We start from the raw sequence: 15,834 nt of genomic DNA, 5'->3' as shown, positions 1-15,834 counted from the left end.
TGGTGATATTTTCATCATGCAAAGCAGATTATCAGGGCAACAATTGAAAGGACCTCTAGTTTATACAAATAGAAAGTAGTTAAAATCACATAAAACAACAAAAAGAAGCATAGGAGAAGAATGCAGTCTAAAGATGGAAACGAATTAATTCAATTTAGTATAAACACAAAAACCTACACAACATTTATTTTAAAACGAGCCACATCTTGTCTCGTTCAATTTTTTGAATTACATTTGGCTAATAGGGTCAAAAATATGGATAGAGATCTCTATTAATTTTTTTATTTGGATTGCTAGTAATTCAGGCAGTAAATGTGAAAAAAATTAATATGATGTCGATCTGTCCAACCAAATTTTGGGCTGCCCACGCACTTGCATTTTCTCACATTTGCTGCCTAGTAATCTTGGTAGAAAAAAGTTGTTGGGGATCTAGATCCCAGAAATATGTAAGGTGATAAGTACAATATGGTCCTAGTCCTTTGAACGTAGTAACTGCAAGGGATTAAGGGAAGGAAACCACGTAAAAGAGGAATTAATCCTGATTATTAAAATATGCAGGGACAATCACAAATAAAGTTAAAAGACAGTAAATGTGAGAAAACTAATATGGCGTTCACTCGTTCAAGCAAATTGTGGGTTGCCCACCCACTTGCTTGTGCAAGTGGGTCTTATAGAGAATTTCTCACATTTGCTGCCCAGCAATCCCAGCAGCAAAATTGTTGGGGATCCGGATCCCAAAAATATGTAAGGTGATAAGTACAGTATGGTCCTAGTCCTTTAAACGTAGTAACTGCAAAGTGATTAAGGGAAGGAATCAAGTAGAAGATGAATTAATCCTGATTAGTAAAATATGCAGTGACAATCACAAATAAAGTTAAAAGGTGATAAAATGCGAAGGATCGCATTTTTCTTGAAATTGAGTTGAAATAAATTCTTCTAATTTAGTTTATTAAGTTGACATAGTTTTTAGAGCATATGCATTATAAAAAATGCATTCAGTTTATTAAGTTGACATAGTTTTTAGAGCATATGCATTATAAAAAATGCATGTAATTAAGAATTAAAATGTATACGAGAATCACACTTTAAAGACAAACGTCAGTTTAATACGAGAATCACAATTTGTTCAAGCAAATTGTGGGTTGCCCCACCCACTTGCTTGTGCAAGTGGGTCTTATAGAGAATTTCTCACATTTGCTGCCCAGCAATCCCAGCAGCAAAATTGTTGGGGATCCGGATCCCAAAAATATGTAAGGTGATAAGTACAATATGGTCCTAGTCCTTTAAACGTAGTAACTGCAAGTGATTAAGGGAAGGAATCAAGTAGAAGATGAATTAATCCTGATTAGTAAAATATGTAGTGACAATCACAAATAAAGTTAAAAGGTGATAAAATGCGAAGGAGCGCATTTTTCTTGAAATTGAGTTGAAATAAATTCTTCTAATTCAGTTTATTAAATTGGCATAGTTTTTAGAGCATATGCATTATAAAAAATGCATGTAAGAATTAAAAATGTATACGAGAATCACACTTTAAAGACAAACGTCAGTTTAATACACCGGGCTAAAGAAAAACTTTGTCCAATGCGAAAACATACCTAAAAAATTTAGGGTAATTTTGAGGTGTAATTGGATACTTTGGTTATTAAGGCAATGATTTGCATATTAATACAATAACTTTTAAGGATTACAAGAATCTTGAATCTTGATTACCAAACTAACTGCCATTAAGTAAAATTTTATTGTATCATTAATATTTAAAAAATTTCAATGTACTATAAAATCGAGGAAATCCACCTCACAGTACTAAATCCAAATACCTATATTTTATTTGCATTTAATAGTCACCTAATATGCATTAAAAATAACTTTACCGAAGACATATTTTCAATTATTTTTATTTTTATTTGGGATCCAAGGAACTTTCTCAACTAGGATGGATTATAAGGATGGAAGAATACTCTGATTTTATTAATAATATTGTAACTTCATAGAGTTGTACTCTGTGATGATCTTAATGAAAGCTTGAAATTTTCACTAAAAATTAAAAAAAAAAAAAAAAATGCTAGGATGAATATTTTTGTTTAGATCAATCTTGAGGAGTTGGAGAAAGATTCAAGATGAAGTTGAAGCAAACAATACACATAATGAATATGTGAAATATTTAGATAATCCTAATTAATTTGCGCTTTTAATTTTCTCTTAAGCAATGGTGAGATTTAATTAGCTAGCTAGTTACCCTAAGAGAACCCTGAAAAATTACTTTGATTCATGGAAATTAAGTTGGACTTGACTATTGAACCTTATCATGAGTCTATACACATGAATAAATGGAAGAAGCGAATGTAAATTTTTTTTTTTTGGATGAAATGAACATAATTTGCTTATCGAGGAGTTGTCTTTTATAAGAATTCAGAATGTACAAAGTTTTCCTTTAAACTGGATTGTAGGACATGCCTTAAACTCAGTTTATTAAACCGACATAAATGCATGTAAAATCATGTGCTTTAAGAATAATTATCAATTTAATAGATCGTGTTAATTATACAAATTTCCTCAAACTCAATTTGAAGGAAAGGTTTGTCGGTTTAGAATCTTAGCTTTTTTCGCGCCGAAAACATAGTCAACTTTTTAGAGCTTGTTATGCTTTAAATTTCTAACAATAAACTCTTAAATGTGTGTATATATATAATTTAGTCACTGTTTATAACTGCCCAGCTTTTTGAGAGATCAGAATCATCCCATATATGGAAGCGTTATTATAGTTGAAAAAGAAAAAGGTGTTGGTTAAGGAGCTAATGTAATTCCTCGTACTAGTTTTCCAGTTGACCTCTAGAATTATTATCCTATGTTTTCATTTTTTTTCCTAGTGGTTTTCTTTCCTGTTCGTTGTAGAGTGTGGCACAGGACTGTTAATTTTTAACACGACCAAATGAATCCGACACGAAATTAGTGGGGGAGAGTTGAAGAGTTTGATCCGTTTTAATTAAAATGGTCAGATTATGGTTTGTTTATATAATCTCATACTCATGTCTCGACACGACACGATATAAGAGTTGATAATTTTTAACACGATCTATAAACTCGACACAAATTCAATACAAAATTAGCAAGTTATGATTGAGTGATTTGATTCATTTAAATAAATGAATCATATTAAAGTCTTACACGTATGACTCGACACATGAAGGTGAATCGCCACCCATAAATATTGTGGAGTTTGGTGCATGGAGGAGAAGCCCTAAGAGCTCGCGTCAATCCACCCTTATCTCTAACACGCTTTTTTGCTTTAGTGAGTACAACAATAAGCATCTATATATTTGTCACTCAAAGTACAAAAATAGGCCAAACTCTTTCAAAAGTTTCTACACGTTGCGCAAGAATAATACCATGGCCCTTCCATATTAGAAAGACTTTGAGAGACTAATTTCTTCTGACGTCTATTATAGACAAAGGTACGTAGGAAGACAGATTTTCTCCCTCTTCGATCCCTATCATCGGCCCTTTTCCGGCGCATGCAGGTTCTCTCTCTCTCCAAGCATGAATTCATTTTCTCTAATTTATGGTGGGTTAAGTCAATCTATATACTGATCTACTTTCAAAAATAGTACTCTCTAGCTAGCTCCCTTCATTGATCATGAAATGTGAGAAAATAGATTTATAGATGATCATTCATATGCCATTATGCCATTCATTTAAGATAACTTGCATAAATAGTACATTTAGTTTGTTTTTCAAAGGTAGATTTTAGTTGATTCCCCCCCCCCCCCCCCCCCCTCCCCTCCCCTATTTGGTTTGTTCTAAGGTTTTTACAAATTAATCATTTCATATATATGTGCCTTTTTACTTAAGAAAATGATCAATCTATGATAAACGTCCAGATGACTATATGTTATACATGTTCAATATCTTTAGAAAATCTTAATTAGCAAGTAGAAGAAAATAAAGAGCGTAAAAAATGAACATACAAAGACATAAATAGAATAAGAACTTGCAAGCTAGGTTAGTTTTTTGATCTAGGGTAAAAGTTACTAGCTAAAGTTGAATCTGTGACAACTTCTAAATCCTAGCTCTCATATAAATGAAGGAGGTTCAACAATAATATGATATATGCTCATTTTATTTATGAAATTAGCATTGAATAATTAGTTTGCTGATCTTCCTTTTTCATTTTCCCTTGCTTCATTATAATTTTAAGGCCCATGGCTATAAAACTTTGCAAATTCTTATAGATCAACAGGATCTGAAGCTTTTTGAGAAAGAAATTAATGAAGTAAAGCTCAAATTTGAATGGAAATATCATTTTTTAGTAATTTGAAAACAGTAAAGCAAAGTTCTTACTTAGCATACCTAGCCTTAAATCTAGGAACCCAAGGATTTCTATCTATTGAAAATAAAAAAAGAACAAGAAAAAAGAGATAAATTGATCGCTTTGAGGGGATTGAATCTCCAATCGATCACTTCGAATGGATCAACCTTCAATTTGCCTTTTTGTATGTTTCTTCTTCATCGAATTGCCATATTGTAACTACATTGAATTTGCTAGAATAAAGCAAGACTTATTTAAGTAAGAAAATCTAGGGTTTAGCTTACATATATGAAAACAGATTTAGTGGTTAGTTTTTTTTAAAAAAAAAAAATTGTATAAAGGTTGTAAACGTATCATATCTCACTAGGAAATAGCCTATTAGAGAAATAGAATTAAAATATGTTGATACAACTTATTAAGGAAATAAAAATCTAGGCTAGAGTTTCCAAACAAGTCAATATCTTAATTAGAAAATACAATTTATGGAGTGAAGGACATGTACTTAAATGAATTTGAAAAAATACAACTAATTGAATCTTTTATAGAGTAATGATTCCTTGTCAACTTTTCACACAACTAAAAACACAATTATCCTATGTGGCAGGGAATCATAGGATAGTTATGATTTTTTTTTTTTTTTCAAAGAGCCTATGATTCCTTGCCACATAGGATAATTGTGTGAAAAGTTGGCAAAGAATCATATCTCATCTCTTATATATCATTGGTAACACATTCCTTATCAATATCAATGCATTTTATAAATAATTATCATCGGTAACGCATCCCTTTGTCATGATACATCTAGAAATATTTGTACGTAAAAAAACTCAAGGTCGCGCTCGCTGTTGATAAATAGCGAGCGCTACCTTGAGTTTGGTTTGTTTAGTTCCTAACATCTAGAAATAGTTAGGAATAGCTATTTGTTGTTTGGTTTGTTTAATTTATTATTTCTAGAAATAACCATTCCATAGGAATGATTATTCTTCATTTTGAATAATAGACATTCATCCAAAAAATGAGAGAAATAGCTATTCCTTAAGGAATCGAATAGGCCTGAATTTTTTTCCCAAAAAAAAAGAAAAAAAAAATATTTTTCATGGGTGACCACCCAAGCCTTGGGTGGTCGGCCACCCCAATTAACCAAAAGCAATGGGGTGAATGTGACCACCCTTAATGGTTTCGGGGGTGTTCATGCCACCTCCGAAGCCCGTCGACGTCTACCCCTAAAGCTTTTGGTTGTGGTGGCATTGTCTAACCCCACCTCTCACATGGAGACTATTTCATCTTTTTAAGAGTTTGAATTAAATTTAAATAAAAAAAAATTGGTCATTCATTTGTTGACACAAAACAAAAGGATATGAATGATAATTCCATTCAAACTCTTTATATTATCTGTAATAGCATTCTTATTCCTAAAGAATAATCATTCTAGTGAACCAATTAAACATTGTTAGAATATACAGAAAATATAATATATTTTCTATATATTCTAACAAGTTGGGGGGGAATTGATTTTGTTTTTATTTTGGGTAAGAAAAAAAAATTGTTGGAGGGTAAGAATTCTCTTGAAAAAAAGATTTCTTTCCATAATCTAACTGTAATATTAATATACGTACCCATTCTCATTTCACAGGGGCTTATAAGTAAATACCATTTGGTTCAATCAATATTTCTAGGAAAAAAGGTATTTTCGTTTTTTTTTTTTTTTTTTTTTTCTTCTCTTGAGATCCTAGTCTGGATGTAATTAAACTAAAGTAGGAAAAAAATCATAAGCTCTAGTAAAAGAAATTAAAATTCAAAACTCTAATAATGGTTGTCGAGGTCGTCAAAATTTTATGGTAATTATAAGTATTGTTCGTAGTTCAAAAACCAAATTGGTGGTTAAAAAGAATCCTGGTGTCCCATCCAAACGTGTGCTAAAAGAAAAAGGAAAACAAAAACAAAAAAAAATGAAAAGAAAAAAGACGTACTATTTTTGTGTAAACCCTAAATTTTCTCATAGTACGTACGTCAAACTCTTTTACTTGAAGCACAAGGAGAAAGTTTCCATATAAGTCTCCCTCAAAAGAAGGAAAATTTTATATTACTTAATTATAATTGCATCTCTCCTGATTAATTACCTAGTTGCATCTCTTGTATGTTAATCTAACGGCTCAATCTAATAGTCGATACACAAGGTTTAACTTTCCTACGTAGAAAACATTCCATCTATGAAAGCAATATGTTTCTAAGTTGTACGTAGAAAATAATAGAGAGAGAGAGAGAGAGGCCATGGTCGTACCGCTGGGTCTAGTAAGAGAGCTACGCACTCTTTGTAGAAGATGATATATTAATTACAGGTTCTCTCTCTCTCTCTGAGTTTATTTTCTTCTTTTTTAATGTTTATCTCGCTACATCGTGTAATACAAGAAAAATACCATAATTGAATTTATGGAGTATGGAGGACATTGAAAATTAAAGTCAACATTAAGTGAAAACAAAATTAATTGAATCATAATAAAAACTTTAATTAGTTTTCGTTTTCTATTGGAATTAAGTACTTTAACTTCAAGTAAAAATAGTGATCAGAATGTTTGATAGAGGTTTTGAAAAGTTTTTTTTTTTTTAATTTTTATTTGAAAAAGTGTTTAGATGTGATATAAAAGAGATAAGTTTTTTTGGTGGGTACATACACATTTAAAAAAATGTTTTGTATTATGAATTGTTGTTAATAATTTTGAGAAAAGTGTGCTCTTGGTTTTGAAAACATAACTGTATTTTTAAAACCGTTGCCAAATAAGTCCAGTGTACGTTACCCTGACAACACAATGGGAATTAAACTTTGTTCGCTAAAATTGTATTCTTCTCTCTTTTGTTTTTTGTTCTCATAACAAAAATATTAATAAACAACTTAAAACACAAAACTGCACCACAAAATTAATTTTGGTGTGATAAGGCATAATTTTCTTTGCACAGGTAGCATGCATCTACATATATATATATATATATATATATATATATATATTTGGGTGTGACTTCACCTATTAGCTAGGCTTTCACTAATCTTTTTTTTTTTTTTTTTTTTTTTTGAACAGACAAATCTTTGCATCTTCATTATTCAGAAAAATTGATCACAGAATTACAAGAATTTAGGATCTAGGGACTCGTTGTTCCCTAGTAACAATCTCAAAAATACATAAAGGAATATCTTCTAGCCATACTTCATCTTGAGGGGCACCAGTAGAAACAACAGATTTGGCAAGAACATGAGCTGCTTCATTGAACTCTCGAGCCACATGAATGAAGGAATAAGTTCTGAAGAAAGCCAAAGTTTGATGAATACCTTCAATAAAATGTCCAAATCGGGAATAGTGAGGTGGACTAGAATTCACCTCTTTAATAACCTTCAAGGCATCACCTTCAAAGAGCACATAAAAAAAAACCACGTCCTTGGAGAAGAGAACTGCATAGGAAGCTGCCATGAATTCTGCTATATGAGCATCAGTGACCAGGCTTACTGTTAATCGTTTTGCCCCCAACAGATTACCAAAACAGTCTCTTGCCACAATGCCACAGCCCACCAAACCAGTCTGTTTATTTAAGGCTACATCAAAATTTATTTTAACAACTCCTGTGGGGGGGGATTCCAATAGCTAGGCACTTGTGCAACTCCCAGTGTTGGTGCATGAGTTGGTTCATTCTGCCGCAGCATGCATCTTCTAAAATCATCAATATTAGCCATCGCAGCAGAATATGTCTTATTTGGATCTTCAACAGTTCCCTCGAATATCCAGGCATTGCGACGGAACCATACTTTCACTAATCTGCTTTTATATTTTCGACATAAAAGATTCTTGTGCTGCTAAAATATTTTATAAATGATATATATATATATATATATATATATATATATATATATATATATATATATATATATATGTTACCTTGGGTTTCTTTATAAATATATAAACATATATGTTACCTTGGGTTTCTTTATAAATATCATTTATAAAATATTTCATCTTTTATGTCAAAAATATAAAAGCAGATTAGTGAAAGCCTAGCTAATAGGTGAAGTCACACCCAAGCCATCTCAAAATATCACATAGCTAGTCAGCCAAAAATGGGGTAAAATGAATTCCAAGAATAGTTTTAATGTTGTAACAATTCTTTTTTCATTATGATAATAACATATTTAAAAGCAACAAATATTTTACAAGTTACCTTCATCCTAATTGAACAAGCCGCTTTTTATAATCCAACAACAAATTTCATATATACCTATAGTGTTTGATTGGTTTAATCATTGATGAGATAGAGTAGCATTTGAAATAGAATTTGCTCTAGAAAAAAAAAAAAAAAAAAGGGGGGGGAGGGGGGAAGTAGAAGAAATTTTGCTGTCCAAGTTGTTAGTAATTTGAACAGTAAATATAAAAGAGTTCCTATAGACTCCACACCTACCTTCATAAGTCTTGAGCAGCCAAGACGTTCTATTTGAATAACAAATCATGAGTTGTGGGGAATTGTTAATTTTTGTTTTTATTTTGGGTCAGAAAAAAAAATTGTTGGAGGGGAAGAATTCTCTTGAAAAAAAATATATATTTATTTCGATAATCTAACTATAATATTAATATATATTCGTACCCATTCTCATTTCACAGGGCTCATAAATAATTACCATTTGGTTCGATCAATATTTCTAGGAAAAAAGGTATTTCTTTTTTGTTTTTTTCCCTTGAGATCCTAGTCTGGACGTAATTAAACTAAAGAAGGAAAAAATCATAAGCTTTGGTAAAAGAAATTAAGTAATTCAAAACTCTAATTATGGTTGTCGTGGTAATTATAAGTATATATAGTTCAAAAACCAATTTGGGGGTTAAAACAGAATCCCAATATCCCCTCCAAACGATGTGGTAAAAGAAAAAGAAAGAAGAAAACAAAAAGAAAAAAGAAAGAAGAAGAAAGACGTACAGGTCAAACTCTAAATTTTCAATTAGATCTATTTTTGTATAAACCCTAAATTTTCTCATAGTATGTTGAAGCACAAGGAGAAAGTTTCCTTATAAGCCTTCCTCAGAAGAAGGAAAATTTTCTATTACTTAATTAATTGCATTGATCTCTCTTGATTAATTACCTAGTTGCATCTCTTGCATATTAATCTAACGGCTCTCATATATTCGTAATGACCTGAATCCAATAGTCGGCAGAGTTTGACTTCCCTACGTAGAAAACATTCCATCCATGAAAGCAATATATATGTTTTTGAGTTGTACGTAGAAAGTAAGAGACGTAGAAAACATTCCATCCATGAAAGCAATAAATATGTTTTTGTGTTGTACGTAGAAAATAAGAGAGAGAGAGAGAGAGAGAGAGAGAGAGAGAGAGGCCATGGTCGTACTTGCTGGGTTTGGGAAGAGAGCTACGCACTCTTTGTAGAAGAGGAGCAAAAAATAGGTAATATTTTTCTTATGAATTGCAATAAATATTCTTTTTCTTCCGTTTACTTGTAACTGATGCTTTTTATGTTAATTATAGGGAAGGATTTGTTAGAGAGTAGGAATTCAAAAAAAAAAAAAAAATTGAGCATTTTGTTTGAAGATGAATCTAAAAAGTTCTTATAGAGATATTTCCAAATAAGTTATCCAAACTCATGAGTGATTGATCAATAAAATTAAAGATTGGAACTACAAGAAGACTATCAAGATAGTTAGTAAAGGAAATTTTAAGAAATTATTTATAGAAAAGAAGGGTGTCAACATATATAGCTTGTATACTGTCATAAATGTCAACTATATTTAATTATTTCATTAGTTATGAACTGCCATTCTTGATAAATTATTATCTCTTGTGCTATTTTCATTCAAGTTCAAAATAAGTTCGTTGGTTATCCTCTACAGTTTTGAGACTTCTTAGAAATTTTATCGTACATTTTGTTGCAGTACTGTATTAATAGGCTTTTTGTGACCAGAACTAGAAGACCTAATCGATGAAGCAACTCAGTTCATCGTTAGTGTTGCGGCCAGTTTCTTTTTTCTCAGTTTTGGTAATCCTTCAATACTTTTCTTGGCCGTGATAACATATGTCTTTATAAATTCATTTGTTAGGATTTTTGGTTATTGTTCACATGCTAACGAAAAATATTTTTTGTCTTTTTAAGAGTGTTTTGTATTTGAGTTGTTTGTTAATATTTTTGTTTGGAAAAGATAAAACAAAATATATAAAAAGTTTCGATTCATACATTAGAATACTTTTTCAAACCAAAAACAATATACACACACACACACACACACACACACACACACACACACACACACACATATATATATATATATATATATATATATATATATATATATATATTGCTTCTTTTTTTTCTCTCCCTATAAATAAGTTTTTTTCTTTCTTTCTTATTGTTGGTTCCAAGAATAACATGATGAAAAAGAAGTTTAAATGTTTGAAATCTATAAGAAACCCTTATGATAATCCTCTACTCTAAAGTACTATTCTTTCCAATAATATTATTATTTATTTTTTTAAAATTGTGATAATTGCACTCACTCACTCTCAAACTCTCAATGCAGGCATTAACAGTGATAGTATTGATCCCATGTTGGTATATTGCTATGATTAATCATGTTGAGCACCACTTGAATTTGAACACACGTGACTTTCACTCCAAATTGTTGTTCGAAATTGAAGAAAAAGCAAAGTTTTTACATCCAATAAATTCATCTGCAACAAATTTAGCAAGAGTTTTAGGTTCTTCTCTCAATGGATCAGCCAAATTCTCATTCTCCGATATTGAGACTAGGGTTTGTATCATTAATATATATGCTCCTCTCATAAATATTCTCCTTTAATCATTTGATTAATCTAATAAGAAATAGCTAATAATTTCTATTATTTATAGGTGGCTCCTGTGTTGTTTCAAGCATTGTCTACGGTTACATACTTATCTCAAATTTCTTACATTGGGTTAGAAGGTCTATTTTTCTCATACTACACTGAAAGGAATCAAACTTTTGCGGTGTACTCCAACGCTTCATTTTCTTCCGACCGGAGTGATCCAAATGTAAGAAAGAACTACGTCTCTTACATTCAATCTGTGAACAATGAGACAGGAAAATTATATGGAAAAGCTATTGAATCCCCTCCCTTGAGTATGAGTAATACAAGCTGGTTTCAAGCAGTCTTGAATAGTACACATGGCTATGCGTCAGTTAAAACTGGATGGAACAATGTTGGAGATCTTCTTTTCCTTAACTCAGCTAGAATCAATGGAGGAGTTATCTCTCTAGGGTTTCCTGTTGAAGCATTAACTGTCATTTTTACAAGCATGGATCGTCAAGATGGGAGCTTGTATTTGGCTACCAAAGATGGGAAAGTGCTAATAGATCAAGGCCTCCAAAACATTCATATGGTTCTTGACAACAACGTGGTTTCCTTACAATTGATTAAACCAAATGGGGATCAAATAGGTTGTGTTGGAAATGTTTCTTGCAGTAACCTGAAAGATGGCATGCCAAGAGCTTCTATTTTGAATATTCAGGAGAAAGAATACATGTTTTCTTGTTTGCCACTTGACATAGTAGGAGTGCCATCGGTATGTTTTGATTATTCACATCTATGCCTTTCATTCTCTCTCTCTCTCTCTCTCTCTCTCTTTTTTCTTCACATTAAATGTGTTTGGACTTGAGAAGAAAAGTCTGATACACACACATAATATGTAGTACATATTATATATTTTATACATATATTAAATAACAAAAAATTTCCTCCTTTTTATGGAAGAGTGATGTTAGGGTACTATAGTTTTTACTACATATAAGTTCTCTTACAAATTGACGTGACAATTCATAGTCGATAAAATGATTAAGCAAAAGACTTGACTTATCAATATTTTAATTAGTTAGTGGCTGATTTGTCAACCATACAATCTTAATCATTTCAAGAATTATGGACGAAACATTTTCCCACATGGAAAATCATGATAAATAAGTGTTTTTTTTCTTCGTCTTTCCTTGCCAAGAATTCTTGCATGTGTATATATTGCTAAATTCTTCAGTGATCATTATTTCATTGCCATATAAGGTAGACTTGTGGCTTTTCGTTTGGTATACAGTTGGGTTCAACAGTTCATGCATCTAGTTTTATTTTTTTATGATTTTTCAGGTATATGTATTGGGTTTCCCTCAAAATGGATTAGTCAACCTTGTCCACAAGAACAAGAAAGTGACATTGTTGCTCCTTATACCTATGATCACTATAATGGTTGTTTCCATTGTAAGTTTTGTGCTTATAATCATTAGAGCTGCCAAGCGAGAAATGTACTTGTGTGCTGCGCTCATAAAACAAATGGAAGCAACACAACAGGCAGAGAGAAAAAGTATGAATAAGAGTCTTGCCTTTGCTAGTGCCAACCACGATGTTCGCGCTTCACTAGCAGGTCTTACTGGTTTGATGGAGCTATGCTATGATGAAGTTGCCCTTGGTTCTGAATTGCATACAAATTTAAGACAAATGGATACTTGTGCAAAGGACCTACTAGGTAATTTTGATGACTATTTGCTCTCTCTTCATAGCTTACTACACAAACGAAAATGCTCGGGGTACTACCGCTTTTATTACGATCTTAATCAACTTGTAGTAAATTAAAGCTGTTGTACCCCTAGCAGCATTCATATGCAAAATATTGATGTTTAAAATTAATGTGTAGGTATATTGAATTCTATTCTTGATACAAGCAAGATCGAAGCGGGCAAGATGCAGGTTGAAGAAGACGAGTTTGATTTGGCCCAACTTGTGGAGGATGTAGTTGACTTATATCATCCTGTTGGTATAAAAAAGGGAGTAGATGTAGTGTTGGATCCTTATGATGGTTCCATAATCAAATTTTCACAAGTGAAAGGTGACAGGGGAAAACTTAAGCAGATATTATGTAATTTACTAAGCAATGCGGTTAAATTTACTTCTGAGGGGCATGTAACGGTTCGAGCTTGGGTTGGAAAACCCAGTCTGCAGAATTCGATAATTGCTTCTAAAAGGAACTGCTTACCATGCTTATTTTACAAGAACAGTCAAGCATATAATGACCTGGAAGCCATGAATGCAGCTCAACAAGATCCAAATGCTATAGAATTTGTATTTGAGGTGGATGATACAGGTAAAGGAATTCCAAAAGAGAAGCAAAAATCAGTCTTTGAAAACTATGTTCAAGTTAGAGAAACAGCTCTTGGACAAGGAGGCACTGGCTTAGGACTTGGCATTGTTCAGTCTCTGGTACATATGTCAAATACTTTTGTTCTTGCTTATCTAGAGTTTCAAATCATACATTAAACATTCATTATGCTGACATTAATAAGATAAAACTATAGAATACTGTACCACAACAGACTTTTGCCCTTACAATTATTCCGCTGTTCTTGGATGATGAAGTTAGTAAGTTTGATTAGATTCATATAATTATCATTAAAGTGGTTTGATTATCTTATTTTGCTTCACTTAAAAGTTTTTTTTTTTTTTTTTTTTTTTTTTTTTTTTTTTTTTTTGTTTATGGGTTTGAATTTTGTGTTAGGTACGTTTGATGCATGGAGATATAGGAATTGTGGACAAGGAAATTGGCGAGAAGGGTACTTGCTTTAGATTCAATGTTTTACTCACTATATGTGAAAACACATCTTGTGATACTGCTAAATCAGAGGCCCTTGATATTGAAGAAGGCTGCACTCATCAGATGACTATCAACACCCCTAACCCTGGTCTTTGTATACGCACTCCTAGTCCAAAGTTGGCAATTCATACGCCTAGCTCCAGGCTAAAGGCATCTCATGTCGTTCTCTTGATTCAAAACAATGAGCGAAGGAGGACTTCACAAAGATTCATGGAGAATTTAGGTATAAAAGTATCAGTTGTCAAGCAATGGGAACATCTTCCTTCTATTCTTAGGAAGATAAAACACAAGCACTCTTCAAGAAAGTCAGATTTGAGTTCTCCAAATGAGCTCTTTAGCAGGTCTCCTTCTAGCACCTCCATCACTGTAGAAATGGATATGCCTTTGAATACCATTGATGGATCAGACTACATTCTGTCAGTCTCCAAAAGGACTACACCTAGATGCGCATCAAGCTTTATACTAATTGTGATTGATGCCAGTGCTGGACCATTAACAGAATTATGCAAGATTGTGGCTAAATTCAAAAAAGGCCTTCACAATACTTGTTGTAGGGTTGTATGGTTGGAGAAACCGACAATGCGTAGCATCAACTTCAAAGGTGTTGAAGATGACATGATCGATTCTAATGATGTTATCATGTCTAAACCATTTCATGGTTCCCGTTTGTATGAAGTGGTAAGGCTTATTCCTGAGTTTGGAGGTATATTGCAGGGAAATATAGGTAGACAGAAGAGAGAAAGTATGCCTCAAGATCATCCCAGTTCATCAAGAATTCGGTCTTATGCAGATAATTCTCAATCTCAAAGAGTCGAATTACATAACCATGGTAGCAGTAATGAGACTCCTGAGATGAAAATCTTTTCACCCATTCAAAATCTATCTCATGTTAGGTACGTTAAATCACTACTTATCTCAAAAATTTTAGTTGATAAGAAAAAATAAATTTATTCATTTATTCATTACTTTAACAAGGTACTCTAAATCTAAAAGTCCTATGAGACATGGAAAACCATCAAAAGAGCAAGAAATACAAGAATGTGGTAACCCAAGCAATGAGAAGTTCTTGAGTGGGAAGAAGATCCTGGTTGTAGATGACAATTTAGTGTTATGCAAGGTGAATGTCTCATCTCTTTTAGGGCTTGGTGCAATTGTTGAATACGCTACAAATGGACAGGAAGCTTTACAGCTAATCTGCAATGGTCTAAGTGATAAAAGGAAACATGGAGCCTCTAATATTCTTCCATATGATTATATACTAATGGACTGTGAGGTAACATCTATGATTTCCTTCCCCTTCACATTTTTTCTGGCTTTTTCTTCTTTCAAAATAAATACAGTGGTTTCTGCAATATTCAATCATTTTATTTTCTTTTTTGAGTTAAAGCATATGAGATTTATGTGTTTGACAGATGCCTATCATGGATGGCTTTGAGGCAACAAAGAAAATAAGGGAAATGGAGAAGGATTATTGTGTTCATATTCCAATCATTGCAGTAACTGGTCATGATGCATCAAGTGCAGAAGCGAAGAGGACAATTGAGGCCGGAATGGATGCTTATTTAGTTAAACCGCTGAAAAGGGAAGATCTATTGGAAGCCATAAGATACATAGATAATAAAGGAAGATATGTTTAAGCAGATCTTATATCTCTTATGCATTTTATAGTTGTGACTCTTGATGCTAGTTTTTGTACCAAGTTAAAGCTTTGGTTTGTGTCACAGTTGAGGGTACCACGTGTTCCCAATTGTTGATGTAGCACTCCCAACTTGCATTATCTGCACACAGGACATAGAATTCAAGTCGTACTCATATATATATATATTTATAGAAGTGTTTTTTTAGCATTTATAGCAGAAGATATATTGCATGATCA

At 32.4% G+C, this 15,834-nt stretch overlaps 1 pseudogene; it reads left to right on the top strand.

Moving 5' to 3' along the window:
* The first annotated feature begins 9,112 nt into the window (after positions 1 to 9,112).
* LOC133851485 (histidine kinase CKI1-like) lies at positions 9,113 to 15,595 on the top strand (annotated as a pseudogene).
* Positions 15,596 to 15,834: the final 239 nt, after the last annotated feature.

Source organism: Alnus glutinosa, chromosome 12 (assembly GCF_958979055.1).
Source record: "Alnus glutinosa chromosome 12, dhAlnGlut1.1, whole genome shotgun sequence".
In the NCBI taxonomy this organism is placed as follows: Eukaryota; Viridiplantae; Streptophyta; class Magnoliopsida; order Fagales; family Betulaceae; genus Alnus; species Alnus glutinosa.
Note: the sequence above shows the minus strand (reverse complement) of the source record. Positions and strands in the feature narration are given on the sequence as shown.